The sequence below is a fragment of the Eptesicus fuscus genome, chromosome 15, assembly GCF_027574615.1.
Source record: "Eptesicus fuscus isolate TK198812 chromosome 15, DD_ASM_mEF_20220401, whole genome shotgun sequence".
NCBI classification, from domain to species: Eukaryota; Metazoa; Chordata; class Mammalia; order Chiroptera; family Vespertilionidae; genus Eptesicus; species Eptesicus fuscus.
Window position 1 is genome coordinate 2,655,069 of NC_072487.1, and position 20,200 is coordinate 2,675,268.

Here is a 20,200-nt window from a genome sequence, read left to right on the forward strand (position 1 = left end):
GCTAAAAAGAAAAAGATTTTTAAAAATTGAGTATAGTTTTGTTGTTGTTTTTGTTGGTAGTGGTGTTGTTCAAGGAATCTTTGGGACAACAGAAAGAGTAATAACATCTCATCATAGAGGTACTAGGAGTAGAAGAGAGAAAGAGAAAGGGATCAAGAACCTATTTGAAGAAATAATGACTGAAAACTTCCCTAACCTGGTAAATAAAAAAAAAACACACAAGTCCAGCTAGTTCAGAAAGTCCCAAACAAGATGAACCCAAAAAGGTTCACACCAAAACACATTATAATTAAAATGGCAAAAGTTAAAAATAAAGAGAGTTTAAAAGCAGCAAGAAAAAATTTTTCATCATCTACAAGGGAACTCTTATAAGATTATCAGCTGATTTCCCTACAGAAACATTTCAGGCCAGAAGAGATTGGCAGGACATATTCAAAGTGATGTAAAGCAAGAACTTACAATAAAGATTACTATACCCAGCAAGGCTATCATTTAAAATTGAAGGAAAAATAAAGAGGTTTCCAGACAAGAAAAGCTAAAGAAACTCATATTCACCAAACCAGTATTACAAAAAATGTTAAAGGTTCTTTCAGGTGAACAAGAAGAAAAAAAAACAAAGAACAAAGAAAGGAACATAGTTAAATGAATGAATAAAATGGCAATAAGTGCATAATTATCAATAATCAGTTTGCCCGGCTGGTGTGGCTCAGTGGTTGAGTGTGGACCTATGAACCAGGAAGTCAGGGTTCGATTTCTGGTCAAGGTACATGCCTGGGTTGCAGGTTTGATCCCCAGTGGGGGCATGCAGGAGGCAGCCGATCAATGATTCTCTCTCATTATTGATGTTTCTATCTCTCTCCCCTCTCCCTTCCTCTCTGAAATCAATAAAATATATTTTAAAAAATAATCACTTTAAATGAAAATGGCTTAAATACTCTAATCAAAAGACATAGGGTAGCTGAATGGATAGGAAAACAAGACCCATATATATGCTGTCTACAAGAGACCAACCTTAGAACAAAAGATACACACAGACTAAAAGTAAAGAGATGGAAAAAGATATTTAATGCAAATGGAAATGAAAAAAAATTGTAACAATAGTTATATATGACAAAATAGACTTTAAAACAAAGGCTATAGTAAGAAGAAAGAAGAACACTATATAATGATAAAGAGATCAATGTAACAAAAGGAAATAACCCTTATAAACATTTATGCACCCAACATAGGAGCACCTAAATATGTAAAGAAAATCTTGATGGAAATAAAGGCAGAGATCAACAGTAATATTGTCATAGTAGGGGATTTTAACACCCCATTGACATCAATGGATAGATTTTCTGGACAGAAAATCAACAAAGAAATAGCTGCTTTAAATGGCACACTAGATCAGATAGATTTAATTGGTATCTTCAGAGCAGTCCAACCCAAAGCAGCAGAATATACATTCTTTTCAAGTGCAAATAGAACATTTTCTAGGGTAGACCATATGTTAGGACACAAAACAAGTCTCAATGAATTTAAGACGATTGAAATTATATCAAACATTTTCTATGACCATAATGCTATAAAACTAGAAATAAATCACAAGAAAGAACTGAAAAAAACCATAAAGACATGGAGGCCAAATAGCATACTACTAAACAATGAATTGGTTAACAATGAGATCAAGAAAAAATTCAAAAGATACTTTGAAACAAATGAAAATGAGAACATAACAACCCAAAATCTATGGCACACAGTGAAAGCAGTCCTAAGAGGGAAATTCATAGCATTATAGACCTACCTCAAGAAATAAGAAGAATCACAAATAATCAATCTAACCTTACACCTAAAGGAGCTAGAATAAGAACAACAACAAAGCCCAACATAACTAGAAGGAAGAAAATAATAAAGACCAGAGCAGAAATAAATGAAATAGACTCTAAAAAAATAACACAAAAAATCAATTAAACCAAGAGTTGGTTAATTGAAAAGATAAACAAGATTGACAAACCTTTAACCAGACTCATCTTTTAACACTGGCTTAGTCAAGATTTATTATTATTGTTGTTATTATTATTGACACTGTTACAGATGTTCCCCATTTCCCCCTCTTTGCCTACCTCCACCCAGCCCCTACCTTCCCTCCCCTGGCCTTCACCATACAGATGGACGACAGACACATGAAAAAATGCTCAATGTCACTAATCATCAGAGAGATAAAAATTAAAATGACAATGAAAATTAAAACTACACATGCCAGAATGGCCACCATCAATAAATTAACAAACAAGAAGTGCTGGCGAGGATGTGGAGAAAAGGAACCCTAATGTACTATTGGTGGGAATGCAGACTGGTACAACCACTGTGGAGAACAGTATGGAGTTTCCTCAAAAAATTAAAATGGGATTGCCTTTTGACCCAGTGATCCTACTTCTAGGACTATATCCCAAGAAAACTGAAACACCAATCAGAAAGAATATATTCACCCCTATGTTCATAGCAGTGGAGGGAGGTAGCAGAGGGTAAAGGAGGATAGATGGTGATGGAAGGAGACTTGAGTTGGGGTGGTGAACACAGTATACAGATGATGTGTAGTAGAATCGTATGCCTGAAACCTATACAATTTTATTAGCCAATGTCACCCCAATAAATTCAATTATTAAAAAAGCTAAGTATGATGGAACGAAACCCACTCCACGTGAGTGATACAGATGAAAATCCCCAGGTGATGAATAACGGTGGTCACACCACTGCCTGCCTCCTCACAGCAGGGAGGAGAGGAGCTGGGGAGATCAGAGCAAGCACAGCACCACCTGCCTGCTTCCCGTGAAGCACCTCGCTGACCTGGGCCTGAGACGTGCAGTTTCTGATTGGGAGGCACTGATGCTGAAGTGGAGACAGGATGTGTGTTCTCTTTTCCTTTTTTAAAAATCCTCACCTGAGGATGTGTTTATTGATTTTAGTGAGAAGGGAGCGTGGGATGGAGGGAGAGAGGGAAACAGAGAGAAACGTCAATATGAGAGAGAAACATCGATCAGTTGTCTCCTGTAGGTGCTGCGACCAGGGATTGAACCCTCAACCTGGGTATGTGCCCTGACCGGGAGTCGAACCTGCAACCTTTTGGTGCATGGGATGACGTTCAACCAACTGAGCCACAACATCCAGGTCTGCTCTCTTTTTCATACTTCTATCTTCTACATTGTGTTACCTGCTCTTTTTCCCCCATAGCATGCAGTTTCCAAACAGATTTGAGTATTAGATTTACCATTTTACCACTTTATCCATTCTTTCGAGCGAGCTCTGTCTTCGGGCCACTGGGGTGAAGAGGGCCCTTCCAAACAGGCCATGGGCCCTTTGCTCTGGTTTCCTCAGAGAATGGGGGGTCGGGCCAGGCAGTCTCCTGGCTCAGCCCTGGCATCCGCCAGGTGGGGTTAGAAGCTGCGTGACCCCTGCCTCTCCTCAGTGGTGAGGCCAGCGCCCATGTCAGGGCCGCAGTTGGGGTTTTAAAGCTGCTGTTCTTAGGGTTTGTGAAAAACATATTGATCTTAAGTCCTTCTGTATGACACCCAGACAACAGATTTTATTTAACTGAAGAGTTATGGATTTCCCAGGTTTATCTGAATCTGCTGAGACAACTAACCCGGGGGTGCTGTCCTCTCTGTTGAGGTGTTTGAATAGGGAAGGGTGTTGTGCAGAAGGGAGGTGGGGGGCGGGGAAGCATGCATTACTCCATGCGTCTCCTGTTCCTTCTGTGCATGTTCCTAATTAAAATGCTGATTTATCAATTATTCTGCATGACTTACCACGCAAAGCTGCCTGTCCAGGCTCATTCGGCTTTATTCACCAACAGCATAAACACACAAGTTTTGCTAGAATTGTTAAAAAATTAAAATGAAATAGTTGGCAATTAAATGCATTTCCTTGTAACATTAGCATATTATTTCTATACTAGAGGCCCAGTGCATGAATGGGGTCCCTCGGCCTGGCCTCCGGGGATCAGGCTAAAACCGGCTCTCCGACATCCCCTGAGGGGTCCCGGATTGTGAGAGGGTAGTTCTTCGGTGACACACCATGGAATCGGGCTCCCTCCTCTCTGGTTCCAGGTGCGTCACCTGAGAACAGCAGCTGCCAAGGCACCACAGCTTGGCAGCTCCTGCGTTGAGTGTCTGCCCCCTGGTGGTCAGTGTATGTCATAGCTACTGGTCAGACGGTCACTTAGGCTTTTATGTAAGTAGACTTCTATGTTTATAGGCCCAGTGCACGAATTTGTACACCTTGAAAGAAACTGTGGGCCACGAGGCTGCAGTGGGCACAGGGGTGGGTCTTGGCCCATCTTCCTCGCCCCCGCCCGGCCCCTCCCACCACGGCCTCCTCCTGCTGATGGTGCCAAGCGATCGGGGCTGGTGCCGGGCACCGGCAGTGGGTGTAAGCGGTGGCTCTGGTGTCAGCAGCGGGTGAGAGCGGGACAGGTGCCGGCAGCAGGTGCGAGTGCTGGGTGGGACCACGGCGAGTGGGAGCAAAGAATTTTCAGTAACCACCAGAGGCTCGCCCTGATGACAGCCACCAGCGCTCCGCCTTCGTCTGGCACCCCCACTCACCTGCTCTACCATCCCGCCATGGCTGACACCCACCATGTTTCACGCTCTGCCGCCTGCTGCCGAAGCCTGCCCTGTCTCACGCGTGCGCCCCCTGGTGGTCAGCGCATGTCATAGCGACCAGTTGTTCGGTTGTTCTGCTGTTTGGTCTATTTGTATATTAGCTTTTTATTATATAGGATAGTTTCTTTAGGTGGAGATTTGAAAGTCCTGCCTCCAATTCCAGTAATATCAGAGCATAATAGGATTCCTTTTTTTATGATTCCCAGGGTTCTCATTGCCAGTCAGCCCCCTGAATTTCTAAAGCACCTGTTTGCGAGTCAGACACTTAAGCGACTTGGCAGTTGGCAGGAAATGCTGGTGCTGAATGCACGCAGTCACAAGTGCAGGAGGGACTGGGAGGCCAGGGAGGGTGCTAGTCAGACATGAAAGAGCTTTAATAAAAGGACCGAGGCAGGTGCGCTGAGATCTGAGGAACAGGAGCACCTGGCACTGGTTTTAGAAGAAAGTGTGACTGAGCCACAGGAAGCCTTAGCTGTTCCTGTTCCCTGGGGGCCACTGACATCCTTCAGCTGTGGTGAGGATGCGGGGCTTCGGCCCGGGGCAGATGTGCATTGCCTGTCACAGATTGTCTGAGTTTTACAACTTCGATAAATTAGATACTTGCATATTTTTGATGAGTATTCATTAATAGATGTTGGTCACCGTCAATACCACGCTCTGTGCACTTACGCTCTCTGGCTCGCTCTTTCCGCTTTAACAGGCAGGTATGGCATCCGTGCAGGGTGGGAGAACAGGAGGAGCCCTGGTGGCCCCACGGAGCTTCCTGGAGAGCCTGTGGGGGTGCGGCTCCACCACCCCAGAGGCGCAGAGCACACCCCGCTGAATGCGGGCCCTTCCCCTGGGGACCCAGAGGTGGAAGGCTGCCCAGCGCCCGCTCTGAGTCCATGGGAGGCAAGCAGACCGCACAGCTTCCTGCAGCTCGGCTGCGTTGTTCGCCAGCAGCTTTGAGAAAAAGTCTGAAAGTACTGAAGACGGAACCACAACTCTGGTTCTATAGGAAAATGTATAAATGTCAGCTGCACTGCCTGGCTCTGCTCGCCTCCCTGGGCGCCCCTTCCTCACCGGGATCATTGGCTGGAGTCAGCCCTGAGCCCTGCCTGCAGCCCGCGGCTCCATCCTGTCCCAGGACATGTGCTGCGTCAGGTCCTCTGGTGCTCAGTTCCGCTGAGGAGCACCCGAGGGACATGACAGCGTTCCTCTCCTTGAGCCAGTGTCTGGTCACTCCTGAGATCAGCGTTTCCCCAGAGATCCAGCAGAGGCTGTTCAATGCATTTATTTGCAGATCTATTTTGCTACCATGAGGTTCCAGGGACACAGTTATGCCAACCTGAGTCTGAAGCATGTTCACGCAGCGGTGCGGGGAGGGTGCGGAATGAAACCTCGGACCTGGATGCAGCAGAGGCTGAGCCCCCTGGATGAGAAACATTGATGTTTCTCTCTCTCTCTTTCTATCTCTCTAAAATTGATTTAAAAAATCCTCAGGTGAGGTTTAAAAATATTATATATAAATATTACATATATATTACATCTATAACAAATATTACACATATGTAACATACATAACATGTATATAACATATATATGTAGCACAGCAACAAAGGAATGAAATCTTGCCATTTGTGACAACATGGATTGATCTAGAGGGTATTTATGCGAAGTGAAATAAGTCACACAGAGAGAAACAAATATTCGTTTATACGTGGAATCTAAAAGAAACTAAAATGAAGAAACAAGACAGAAGCATACCCACAGATACAGGGAAAAAGCCAATGTTTGCCAAGGGGAGGGGCGGGGGAGGAAGAGTGAAAAAAATGCCTAAATGTCTGCAGGTGTTCGGCTGTCTGTTTCCCCGCAGGATTGAGAAGACTTAGCGCTTGTCACCACCCTGTGCTGTCCTTGTCCCTGACTCTTTACAGAACCCCGTGTTTAAAGGTGGCTTTATTGACTCTTCTTTGCCCACCACTTGCTAACAAATTTCTCAGGAGGCCTACGAATCCATTGTTGTGCTGTCTTTGAAATCAACCCATTGGATCATGCACAACTCTCAGAATATAAAAATTCAGAAATCCTGCAATTCATGTTTGTGTGGCTACTTTTCATTTTACTGAGTAATAAAGTAATTACAGACTTTTTGAGAGAAGCTTGCTCTTGCTATAGCCTACAAAACTCAGCAATCAGAATTTCTGAAGGATGAACCAGATACAAATAGAAAGATAAAAAGATAAGTGATGGACAAAGAGCCAGGAAAAGAAAGGGACAGTTGGGTAATGTGCTCATCAGGTGTATCCCAAAGTCCAGGAGGCAAGGGAAAGGACTCAGAGTCCATCATGCGGAACTTAATTTCAATTCATTGTGGACACAAACACGGAAACTTCATTTGTTCACAAGTCTGTAGGTCAACTTAGACATCTCAGTGTTCTGTTCATACACTACAGGCAGTTTCTAAATGCAATAATTTGATTTCTGATAAATTAATAGAGGTATTTAAGAAATTAACTTTTTCCTAAACACTTAACCTTGATTACAACATATTTAGTTAAATTCTGTTAAAAGGTTAAAACACCCTGGAAGAGTGATTGGACCTAGCAATGGCAAGTTGGTTTGTTTCACACGGCGCTTCCCACTAGATAGAACCGGAAAATTGAACCAAGGGATTTTGCATAGATCTCTTTACAGCATCAAGGCCCCGTGTCGGCAAGGATAAAGCTACTGGAACTCATTCAGTCATAGGGATGCACATTGCTACACCCCTCAGAAAAGCTCTTCCACAATATTCAAACCCTGTGACTCAGAAATTCTCCTTCTGGGTACATACCTTATAACAATGTGTACATGTGTACCAAAACATGCATAAGAAAGTTCCCAGTAGGATTATTTTAAGTATTTATAAACTGAAAACAACCTAAACATCCATCAATAGTAAAAAGGATAAGTAAAATTTGATGTCCACATAAAATAGAATTCACAAAACAATGACAATGAACAAAAACATTGATGTACTCTATAAACATAATGTAGTGCAAAAGAAAAACTACTTATGAAGTAATTCAATTTCTATGATGTTGAAAAACATGTTAAAAGTCAAAAAGGTTATTAGATTTTGGAAGAAATGTGGCAGTTTAGATAGAAAAAGGGCACCATATGGGCCGTTGATATTGCTAATATTTATGTCTTAACTTGGGTGGGGCTTGCACAGTTACACTCATTTTGCGGTAAATCATAGATCTTCATACTTTTAATTAATGTACTCTTCTGTATGGTTGCTATTCTCCAATTAAAAAGTTTATATAAATGACTACTACATAGATTTCTGGTCAAGATGGTAGAATAGGTAACTGCTGTACTTGTTTTCTTTCACAACCACATCAAAATTACAACTCAATACAGGACAGCCATCACTAAGAAACACCTTAAGGCCAGTGAAACAGAAGTCCTATAACAAGGATACACAGAGGAAGCCACATGCAGCCAGGGCACGTGTATGGATTAGTTCCCACAATATTCATCTTACTGGGTATTGCATGCATTTAAAATCATTTTTAATTATGTATTTCTTAGAATCTTCATGGCTGGCAAAGAGGAGCAGACATTCATTTAAAAAAATAGTGTGGGATGGTAAAAAAAAAAAAATACCACATAGGCAAATTTAATATGTCTGATTCAATTACTAACTTCCCTGGACTATATATACTACTAGTGGCCTAGTGCACGGATTCATGCACATTGAAAGGAAATTAATTAGAAGAAATATTTTAATATCGCTATTCGCCCTTTCTCTATAATAGAAGTGTCAGAGCCCTAACCGGTTTGGCTCAGTGGATAGAGCATCGGCCTGTGGACTGAAGGGTCCCAGGTTCGATTCTGGTCAAGGGCATGTACCTTGGTTGTGGGCACATCCCCAGTAGGGGGTGTGCAGGAGGCAGTTGATCGATGTTTCTCTCTCATTGATGTTTCTAACTCTCTATCCCTCTCCCTTCCTCTCTGTAAAAAATCAATAAAATATATATTTTAAAAAAGTGTCAGAGATAAAGTGTCAGAGGTACATTGTGCCAATAGTTAGTTTTCAGACATACTCTGTCAACCATGCCACTTTCTTTCAGCTTCAGAATGTCAACAAAAACAAGCAAATTCACAATCAACAATGACAGATCAAAACACACACATGCGATTGGCGCCAGCGAGAGCTTTATATGTATTACGCATGCACGAGTCAACATTTATTTTTAAATTGCCAGTGCGCATCACATGTACCAGCCGGTTAGTCGGTCAGACAGTCAGACATACATACGGTTGGTCACTTAGCCTTTTGTATATAGAGAGATGATGTACTATATTATGTACTCTACTATAGTACTATACTATGCCTATATCTATACTATTACTATTATGCCTATACCTATCCTATTTATAGACCTAATAGGCAAACTTCTTCAAAACATGTAAACTAAAGTTGTAACTCTAAACACTCAAATACAAAAATCTATAAACCAAATTTCTTCTAGCTGGTCTATCGAGGTATATCACTTCTTTGAGCTATAAGCAGGAAACACCTTTTTGTTTCAATAACCACTTAAAAACATACTTTGCCAAACGGCAATTCTTTACTAGGCAAATGGTCCATTATCAATATCTTTTTTAAAGTTTTTATTTATTGATTGATTTTAGAGAGAAAGAGAGAAACACTGATTTGTTGTTCCACTTGTTTATGCACTCATTGGTTGCTTATTGTATGTGCCCTGACCAGGGATTGTACCTGCAACCTTGGCATATCTGGATGATGCTCTAACCAACTGAGCTACCTGGACAGGGCTCCATTATTAATATCTAGGGATCTATGAGTTTTCTGTCAATTTTTTAGCCTTAGAGCTATCTTATTGTATGATTTAAGACTCATTCCTGTTTATTTCTAAGGCACAACACCACCTCCTATTCTGTTCCACATCTTACCCTTCCCACTTTATCTGTGGTCCTGGTACTAGTCTCAAGGGTGAGGGTCCTGATTACCTATCAGATCAGCTTCACTTCCCCTCCCCCTCTAGGTTCTTGCTCCTCCGGCTCGGGTGCGTGAAAGTAGCCATCACTGTTTCCAATGACTGTTCATTTGCTAGCAATATGAGGTGGCCCTGGCCCAACTCCTGTTTCTACTGGTTCCATGTCATGCTCAAGTGTCTACAGCACGCAATCTGACATCCCAGCACTGGCCCCTCCACTGCTAGGACAGCTTGGAGGTGCAGCTGTGGCTCTTTGGCCTGGCAAGAACCTCACATGTTCCCAATCCCTTGTCCTAGTTGGAAATCTCATTGGTGTATTCAGCTGGGCAGGGTCTCTTCTGTGCTCTCTGGTAGTTTGATAGAACTGAATGGCACATCTCCTCCCCTGGCACATGCCCACTGGCCTTCAGGACCTCTGATACAGCCTGGTCCAGCAGCCCCAGCCTTCAGCACCTCGAGGCAACAAGGCGGTATCAATCTTTGAGTTTGCATGTGTGCCGCTGAGCTCCAGGGGACGCGCGTCAGTGCTTCCAGGACTCCATCACCACACACTCTTGTCAAGATCAGGCTCACTGAGGGCAGGATGGTGCTTTCAGTTATTGAAGCCCTTGTGGTGTGACTTTCCCCATGGCACTTCCATTCACTGGGAGCAGTGCTGACGTTTCCAAACATTCCCAAACCACACACCGGCCCCACTCCTGCACTGGATTCACATGGATTCCCCCCGCGTTGGCCCATGTGGCTAGTTCCTGCCACACTATTAGAATGTTAACACTCGTGTACGCATCTTAGATTTTCTACCTCGAATACATGTGAGCCTTGGAATTATAGGAGGATAGGAAAAGAAATCTAAAGAAATGAAGACCTTGACTCATTATTGTTTCAGGATCTTAACTAGAAAAGTATTGAAATTCCTCAGTAAACCGGCAAACATGAATATAGCAAAGCTAAGTGTTAGATTTGGAACATTATCCACTTTCTAGGCTACAGGGATTCCTGCTAAGCCCTGGGTGTTACATTTTTATTTCATGCTTAACAGCTCTTCCATACAGAATATTTACATCAGACCCAATCATTTCTTAGAGAGAAATCATTGTGAGAAAGAAAAACACCACCATTTTTACTTTTACTTTTAAGGACATTTTAATTCTAGGACGCCATCTGCTGACCATTCTTTTTTTAATGCCCAAGTTCATTACATTAGGTGAATTCATAATCAGGAAAATTCAGTTTGGTTATGTACATCATCCTCCATCTGGGAGTCTGGCAAAGCTTATTTACCACTAGAGTCCTGATGCATGAAATTCGTGCAAGGGCTCGGCCCTCGCAGCCCTGGCTTCATCTGGAAGGTCATTCAGCTTTCCGGCCTAATTAGCATATTATGCTTTTATTATTATAGATTACACCTTTAAGCAAAGTCATGAGAATAATCCTTCTTTAACATGAGAAAGAGCAGCCAGGTCTCATTTTGGCAAGCGAACAATGAGAAGGACCCACTCAGATACAGGTATGACCAGCAACTATATAACTAGGTAAACATAGATATAAATAACCACGTATTCAAGATCTAGAGCCTTAAAATGTCCATTCCTTTTAACCACAGAATTTAAATGATATGATACATCCTTGGAAGGACCAGAGATGTGGGCAAACATTTATGTGTGTGGCTACTTACACTGGATTTATTTTAAAATAAGTTTTTATTGATTTTAGAGAGAGGGATAAAAACATGGATGAGAAAGAACATAACATTGATTAGAGACAAACAACATCAACTGCTGGGGCTGACCGGCAGACCCTGAGTGACGGATGAATGATTACGCTGACACACGTTTCTGTGACAGAGAGGACTAAGGGACTGCTTGGCTATAGGAACCAAACATTCCCATTAACCTGCCTCCTTAGGCTTTTATTGTAACAACAGCTTGGACTAAAATTAACTTTTCTGTACTATCAGCAGGGTAAGTATCATTTTTGTTCTCTTTTCTCTCTCCTAATTCTCTTTTCTCTGATGGTCACTTTTATTGAGGTTATCAGCATCATGAATACATTCGTGTTTTGTTCCCTTTGTGTTGTGTCTTGTCGAGTTGTATTTTGTGCTCTTCAGTCAATGTGGTAGAGAGTGAGCCAGACACCGTGAGAGGAGACTCCATCCACAAATGGGACAATAACACTCAAGACCCAACTACACCAAAAGAACCCAAATAACCCAAGTAGGAGGCATCCCTAGAATACCCAGCCCAGAAGACCTGAGAGATTGCACCACTGGGTCCCACAAAACACCTACTATATACCAGGTGTATTGGTTACTAATGCGGAGTTTTTTCAATAGATGGAGTTACACATATGTTGATATATATGAGATTTGATATGTATGCTATTTTGTTGTATTGACAGCAAGCTTCAAAACTTCATATGTCAAATTTTCTGAAGGTGTTAACATCATAGAAATTTTTATACTTAAAAATATCAAATTTCATGCCAAAAAAAGAGCATTTGTGAAAGTTTTAATTTATTACTTTATTTTGAAGAAAAGTGCTGCTGAAAGTTATCCTATACTTCTAGAAGCTTATGATGAACAAGCTCCATTTCAAGATACTTGTGAATGCTGGTTTAAATGCTTTAAAAGTGATGATTTTGATGTAAAAGACAAAGAATGTCCAGGTCAACCGAAAAAGTTTGAAGACCAACAATTACAAGCATTATTGGATGAAGATGCTTGTCAAACTCAAAAACAACTTTCAGAAAGATTAAACATTGCTGAGCAAATAATTTCCAATTGTTTACAAGCAATGGGAAAGATTTTAAAGGGAGGAAAAGGGTGCCACATCAACTGAACGAAAGACAAATGGAAAACCAAAAAGTCATCAGTAAAATGTTGCTTCAACTGCATGAAAGTCTTTTTTGCATCGAATTGTGACTGGCGATGGAAAGTGGATTTATTTTGAGAATCCCAAATGCACAAAATCATGGGTTGATCCAGGTCAACCATCAACATTGACTGAAAGGCAAAATCGCTTCGGAAAGAAGACAATGCTCTGTGTTTGGTGGGATCAGGAAGGTGTGACATATTATGAGCTTCTAAAACCAGGTGAAACCATTAATACTGATCTCTACCGACAACAAATAATCAATTTGAAACACACTTTGATCATAAAACGACCAGAATGGACCAGAAAATACGGCAATGTAATTTTGCTTCATGGTGATGCACCATCACACACTTCAAAACCAGTTAAAGACACGTTAAAAGATTTTGCCTGGTAAGTATTAACCCACCAGCCATATTCACCAGACCTTGCTCCAAAATAGACCTTAAAGTAAAGGTCATAACAAGAGATAAGGATGGCCACTTAATAATACTAATGTGAGCAATTAAACAAATCTGGTAAACATATATGCACCCAATACATAAAACATTAAAAAAATTTTCTGGAAAACATCAAGGGTGAGATATACAGCAATACAATCATAACAGGGGACTTTAATACCCCATTGACACCACTGGATAAGTCCTCTAAACAAAAGCTCAGCAAAGAAACATCAATCCTAAATGATTTAGTGAATCATTTAGATCAGATGGAATTAATTGATATCTTCAGAACATATCAACCCAAAGTTACAGAATATACATTCTTCTCAAGTGCACATGGGACATTTTCAAAGATAGACCACATATTGGGACACAGGCAAAGTCTCTTCAAATTCAAGAAGATAGAAATCATATCAAGCATCTTCTCAGATCACAATGGCATAAAATTAGAAATCAACTACAATAAAAACAATGAAAAAAATCCAACACTTGGAGGCTAAATAGCATGCTATTAAACAATGATTGGGTTACCAAAGAGATCAAAGAAGACATAAAAAGCATCATGGCAACAAACGACAATGAAAACACAACAATCCAAAATTTATGGGACACAGTGAAAGAAGTCTGGAGAGGGACATTCATAGCTCTACAGACCTACCTAAAAAAAATTTTTTTTAAATGGTAATAAATTATCCAACCCTACAACTTAAAGAATTAGAAAGAGAGCAACAAGAAAAGCCCAGAGTAAGCAGAAGGAAGGAAATGATAAAGATCAGAGAGGAGATAAACCACATAGAGACAAAACAACAACAACAACAACAAAAAAAGATCAATAAAACCAAGAGCTGGTTCTTTGAAAGGATAAACAAGACTGATGAACCTCTAGCCAGGCTCACCAAGAAAGAAAGAGAGAGGACCCAAATAAACAAAATCAGAAATTAAAGAGGTGAAGTAACACTGACCCCACAGAAATACAAAGGATTGTAAAAATATATATATATATACTATGAACAACTCTACTCCAACAAAATGGACAACCTAGACAAAAATGGACATATTCTTAGAAAAATACAAGTTTCCAAAACTCAATCAGGAAGAGTAAAAAAACCTGAATAGGCTGATAACTACTGATTAAATAGAAGCAGTAATCAAAAATCTTCCAGCAAACAAAAGCCCTGGTCCGAACAGCTTTCCAGGGGAGTTTTACCAAGCATTCAAAGAAGAACTAAAATCTATCCTCCTCACACTATTCCAAAAAATTCAAGAATAAGGCACACTTCCAAGCTCTTTCCATGAAGCCAGCATCACCCTAATACCAAAACCAGATAAAGACAACACAAAGAAAGAAAATTACAGGCCAACACCCCTGATGTACATAGATGCTAAAATCCTCAACAAAATTCTAGCAAGTCACATTCAGCAATATATTAAAAAGATCATATACCATGACCAACTGGGATTTATTCTGGTGATGCAAGGCTGGTACAATATCCACAAATCAATAAAAGTGATACATCACATAAACAAATTGAGATATAAAAATCACATAATCATATCACTCAGAAAAAGCATTTGACAAAGTCCAACATCCTTTATTGATAAAAACTCTCCGCAAAGTGGGAATAGAGGGATCATACCTCAACATAATAAAAGCCTTATATGACAAACCTACAGCCAACATCATACTCAATGGGCAAAAACTAAAACCATTTCCCCTAAGAACAGGAACAAGACAGGGATGCCCACCTTCACCACTGTGTTCCACATAGTACTAGAAGTGCTAGCCATAAAGATCAGACAAGAAGAAGAAATAAAAAGCATTCAAATTGGAAAAGAAGTAAAACTGTCATTATTCACAGATTACATGATACTGTACATAGAAAACCCCAAAGAATGCATCAAAAAACGACTAGACTTCATAAATGAATTTGGCAATGTAGCAGGATACAAAATTAACACCCAGAAATCTATGGCTTTTTTTTTACACCAACAATGAACTCACAGAAAGGGAAACTAAAAACAAATTCCTTTTACCATTGCATCAAAAAAATTAAGATACCTAGGAATAAACTTAACTAAGGAAGTGAAAAAACCTGTAATCAGAAAACTACAGAACATTGGGGAATAAAAAAAAAGATAGAGGAAGACATAAACAAATGGAAGAATACACTGTGTTCACAGATTGGTAGAATCAATATCATTAAAATGTCCATACTACCCAAAGCAATCTACAGATTCAATGCAATTCCCATTAAACTACCAATGGCATATTTCACAGACCTAGAACAAACTCTCCAAAAATTCATATGGAATAAAAAAAAGACCCCTAATAGCCACAGCAATTTTGAGAAAGAAGAACCAAGTTGGAGGGATCACAATACCAGATAACAAACTATTACAAAGCCACTGTTCTCAAAACTGCCTGCTACTGGCACAAGAACAGACATATAGACCAGTGGAACAGAACAGAGAAACCAGAAATCAACCCAAGCAATTATGCTCAATTAATATTTGACAAAGGAGGCAAGAGCATACAAGGGAGTCAAGACAGTCTCTTCAATAAATGGTGATGGGAAAATTGGTCAGATACATGCAAAAAAATGAAGCTAGACCAACAACTTACACAATACACAAACATAAACTCAAAATGGATAAAGGACTTAGATGTAAGATGGGAAACCATAAAAATCTTAGAAGAATCCACAGGCAGCAAAATATCAGACATATGTCATAGCAATATCTTTACTGATATAGCTCCTAGGGTAAGAGAAACTAAGGAGAAAATAAACAAATGGACTACATCAAAATAAAAAGCTTCTGCACAGCAAGAGAAACCATCAATAAAACAAGAAAGCCCACTGCATGAGATAATGTATCTTCCAATGTTATGTCCTATAAGGGTTTAATCTCCAAAATTTACAGGGAACTCATACAACTTAACTAAAGAAAGATAAACAATCCAATAAAAAATTGGCAAAGGATCTAAATAGACACTTTTCAAAAGATTGTTTAATCTGCAAGGGGGTGATTGTTGTGAGGAAAGGGGGTGGATGGTCAGGAAAATGGAGGTATAATTTCTGGCTAGGAGGGCTCTACAGAGTAAAACATTTCACAGCAGTCAAATAGAGGAAACCCTGCCATTGATAAAGATCCAGCCCAGAATTTCACCAGAGGAGTGGGTTTCCGAGTGAAGGGCAGGAAAGAGCTAGGCCAGGGAGAAGGTGCAGGAAAGGCGAGGCCCGGGGCAGGAGTCCTGCTACGTGAACGTGGAAATCATCAGATATGGTGACAGATGACAGAGAAGACAGGAAGCAGATGCTCTTTAGGGGTAACGGGAGCAATGGGCACCTACTTACAACAGGGAGGGCAGAGGTGGTGTGTCTGAGGGCGTGGCCTTCAAAGTTGGGGGTGGTTAGTGAGGAAGGAGGGTGGGAGTCATGACGTCATAATGAGACAGGAAGCTGCATTTTCCACCCCGAGGCCTGGGGTAAAGAGTGTGGGGAATGGCCACTACATGATGCCCAAGGACAGCAGTGTCCCGAAGGAAGCAGCTTTCGGTGGAGTATGAAAGCACAAGACCCACTGAGATGAGAGGCGAGGTGAGGTCCTGACTGAGGTGTCCCCGGGCACTGTGGGGAGAGTTTGGGGAACTGGCGAGGCCTCCAACCACCACACGGTCGGCACTGGGGTGAGGCCCGAGGTGCACGGGCTGCAGAGCGTTATGGAGTTGGCACAGCTGATCTGTGAGAGGATGTGGGTCAGCTGTAAGGGTGCCTTCTTTTTAGAAACGGGGCTGTATTGTGGGCAGCATGGTGGCCAGGGGTGGGCTGAAATGAGTAACAGGACCCAGTGCAGCCCCTGTGGAGGCAAAGGCGGGGTATATGGCAACGCCTCTAGCCTGAGTCCTCAGTGAAGGGCCCCGCGGAGGTCTGGAGGGCCACAGAAGCGCCTGCCTCGCTGACTTGTGAGCAGGAATGATCAGCTTGAGATCCTAGGCACGCCTTCTCTGGCATGTTCTCTGTGATGTGTATGTGATGTGTATTCCTGAGTCTAGCAGAGTGGTAAGTGTTGGGTCAAATGTTTGGCATTTGTGATGTCACAATCTTTCCCTCCACGGGGAGACAGGACCAGCCCTGAGGTCTCTGTCCCAGGTCCCCTCTAAAGTGCATCACCGCAAGTCACCTGTACTCCAGTGGCCCTCACTCAGGCTGCGGCTACTCACCTCCTCGCCATCGCTGCTGGGAAATGGTGAGTGGCTGGAATGAATGGGAGCCCCAAGGTAGTCCTGACTGAGTCAACAGGTGGGTAGTATCTCAGGTTGACAAATAAGCAACTCATGGAATGGACAAGGGTGGATTCGCCATGCTCCAAACATCCAAGCTATGCGGAACCCACTTATGGAACACTCCAGACCACAGTTACAGCTCAGGCCACATTCCTAACCATGGTGTGAACTCCCCTGGCACAAGAAATCATGCATGTACTTATCAGTTCACACCTCTGTCTTTTCTGTCCCAGGAAACTTGTAAGTCAAACAATGTGACAATCATGGCTATGCCTTCAAGTTTCTGATAGTCAAGTAGGGGGACCAGTTGGCCGATCTCCTTTCCAGAGCTGCAGAGGAAGGTGGCCGAGTCCTGGCGGCGTTCATGGACACAAGGTGCTAATAATCTGGTGACTGCTTGGCAGGAGACAGTGACTCAGTGTTCATTGTCAAGGCTTCTTCCCCCTCCAGGCTGAGCCGGAGAACAGGGACCACCTCAAGTATTTTCTCAGTCTCTCCACGCTCATTAATGATGCAAAGGATCCTTGAGAACCCATGGTCCCTGAGCTCTGCATGCTGCAGAGAGCACACCCAGACGTCCGGGACTCTCCGGAACAAACACCCGCGGCCCCGCCGGAGTGCTGGTGATGACTTCGTGGTGCGATGTGAAGCAGACGTTATGCGCAATGATTTCCAGCTCATCCTTTTGCTCATTCCCTAGAAAGACTATAAGATGCGTAACTTGTGTAGGAAGGATTTATCCTTCCTACAGTTGACATCTTTATTCAAAAAGGAGTGTGCAGCCTTCTTAATCCTAGCTCTGCCATCACTATCTCTCAGCTTTTACATTTATTGTCTAACACAAGCATGTCAAACCTGTGGCCCACAGGCCACATGCGGCCCACAATGAATATTTTTGTGGCCCAGCCAATTAACGGTATGTAAGAAACGTTTTAATAAAAATTTTGTAACTTGATTTTTACAATATCTTGTTATACATAATTATTTTTTCCACAGGAAAACATACATTTTATATATTTTCAGTAAGTTTAAATCCTTGAGGGGTACAGCATTACACGGATTCTGTGTCCAATGGCCTTAGCAGGAAGGTGGCTTGGGAATTTAGCACGAACCATGCCACTGTTCCCACGGGCACGAGTTACCTGTCCCCAGATGACTGGTTTTGTTTGGTTCGCCAGCAGGAGTCACTGTGGTGTTCTCTGCTTTGTACACACAGCACATCTCTTGCCTGGAGAGAATTCTGTTTCATCTCGAGCATAAACACCTTCAGTTTTAAGAAGAGCTGTGTGCTCTCTCTGGTTCCGGAGACCCCGCGGATAGCCAGCAAAAATGGCCTTGGTCCACAGCCTTCCAGGCATATTTGTCCTTACAGAAGTCCTGTTCCCAGCAGGCCTCCACAGGGCCCACGGGGCGGGAAAAAGTATACATAATTATTAATAACGAACTACAACGTTCGCTAATGGCTGATTACTAGAATCGTGTTGCATTCATTTCCCTTACGCGCAGGCGCACCATTTCTCCCCACTAACACCAGCAGCGAATATTTTAGCAGCCGATGGCCGCGTCCTTAGTCTTGGACTGACTTGTTTGGTGTGCACAACAGGAAATATTTTGCTTTTGGAGAGCAAGAAAAATAGGTTTATTTGTGTTACGCTTATTAATTTGTGAAGTTATTCAGTGTCTGGTAAGTTAATGTTCAAGAAAAAATATTAATTTTATAAAAATATTCTATTATTTTATATTAACGATGACTCATTTATTTCAGCCCTTTGTATTCAGCATGTCTCTTTCGAAATAAACCATCGTTTCTATGAAAATGGAAGCTTTTGTGTTTTTGCGGCCACATAAACTTTAACCTGTTTATTTGGCCTGTGGTAGCCTTTGAGTTTGACATGTTTGGTCTAACACTTTCACTGATTTAGGGAAGGGCCACTTATTCCGTGGTGATACTATAATTACCTCGTGTGATGCAGATTTGCAATGTGTTAAACTTTCTCTTCGATCTGTCAACATTTTGGCCTCGGCTATCTATGGTGAGGACGCAGGTGAGGTTGCTCTGTCTCTTCCCCTCTCCTCGCCCCTCCCCCTTTCTCTCTGCCCTATGCACAGGCCTGCATGCTGCCTCCAGCTAACAGAAGTGCGGCATATTCTTGGTGATGGGTGGTTATGCTAGAAACTATGCAAGCCTCTTTTTGCACCAAGCAACAAAGGAAACAGCAGGGAGTGTCAGAAGAAAGGTGTTTACTATTTCTTTCTCTTAGGGTCTAGGCAGGAAAGGCATTACATTCTCAAGCAGTACAGTAAGAAAATGTTTTCAACAAATACATGGGCCAGGTGTGGGGACATCAACACAGTACTCGCAGCTGAGGAGGCAGCAGCGCGGGGTGGGAGGAGAGGGGGCTTGGCACCACCTGGCAGCCCAGCACGGGGCCGTGGGGAGGAAGCTGCTGACAGGGCTCCAAGCCGCATGCCAGGCCGCAGCGCCTCGGCGGTGAGGAGCCGGCCCGGCCATCAGAACTCCTCACAGCCTCCCCTGGGCCACACCTGACAGGACCCAGGGGCCAAGGCAGCCCCGAGTCTTCAGAGACCGGGAGAAGGACCTGCAGCAATGGAGGTGATGCCCAGCACACTCCTCTGCTCAGGAACGCTGTCCTGTTGTGCTGGTCAGTTCCTGCTGTCCCTCCACCACGGCTCCAAGAAGCACGCTGTGCTGGTCCGCCAGTGCCATGCCGCCCGGTGACTGTCCCCTCCAGAAGCAAGTGAGGTGAGGGAATGCCTGCTCTCTGCGCTCTATGCAGGAGGCTGGGCTGCTGCTGTACAAGACCGTGTCAACAGCATGAACCCGTTAGGCAAATGGAGAGCACTGGCGTCTGGTGTCCCGTTAGGCCTGCCCAGACTCCAGACAGAAAGGGCTGTTCCTCACGGGGCCCTCCCCTTTGCAGGCACCACTTAACACTCGGCTCATCGC

General features: G+C 42.6%; 1 long non-coding RNA gene and 1 pseudogene across 1 annotated transcript; one reads left to right on the forward strand and one right to left on the reverse strand.

Annotated features, from left to right (window-relative positions):
• Nucleotides 1–16,440: 16,440 nt before the first annotated feature.
• LOC129151641 (uncharacterized) lies at nucleotides 16,441–18,157 on the forward strand. The gene is made up of 3 exons (XR_008558295.1): nucleotides 16,441–16,546; nucleotides 17,073–17,195; nucleotides 17,466–18,157. It is a non-coding gene; the product is annotated as an uncharacterized LOC129151641 (long non-coding RNA).
• Nucleotides 18,158–18,199: 42 nt separating this feature from the next.
• Nucleotides 18,200–18,617, reverse strand: LOC129151640 (60S ribosomal protein L35a-like; annotated as a pseudogene).
• Nucleotides 18,618–20,200: the final 1,583 nt, after the last annotated feature.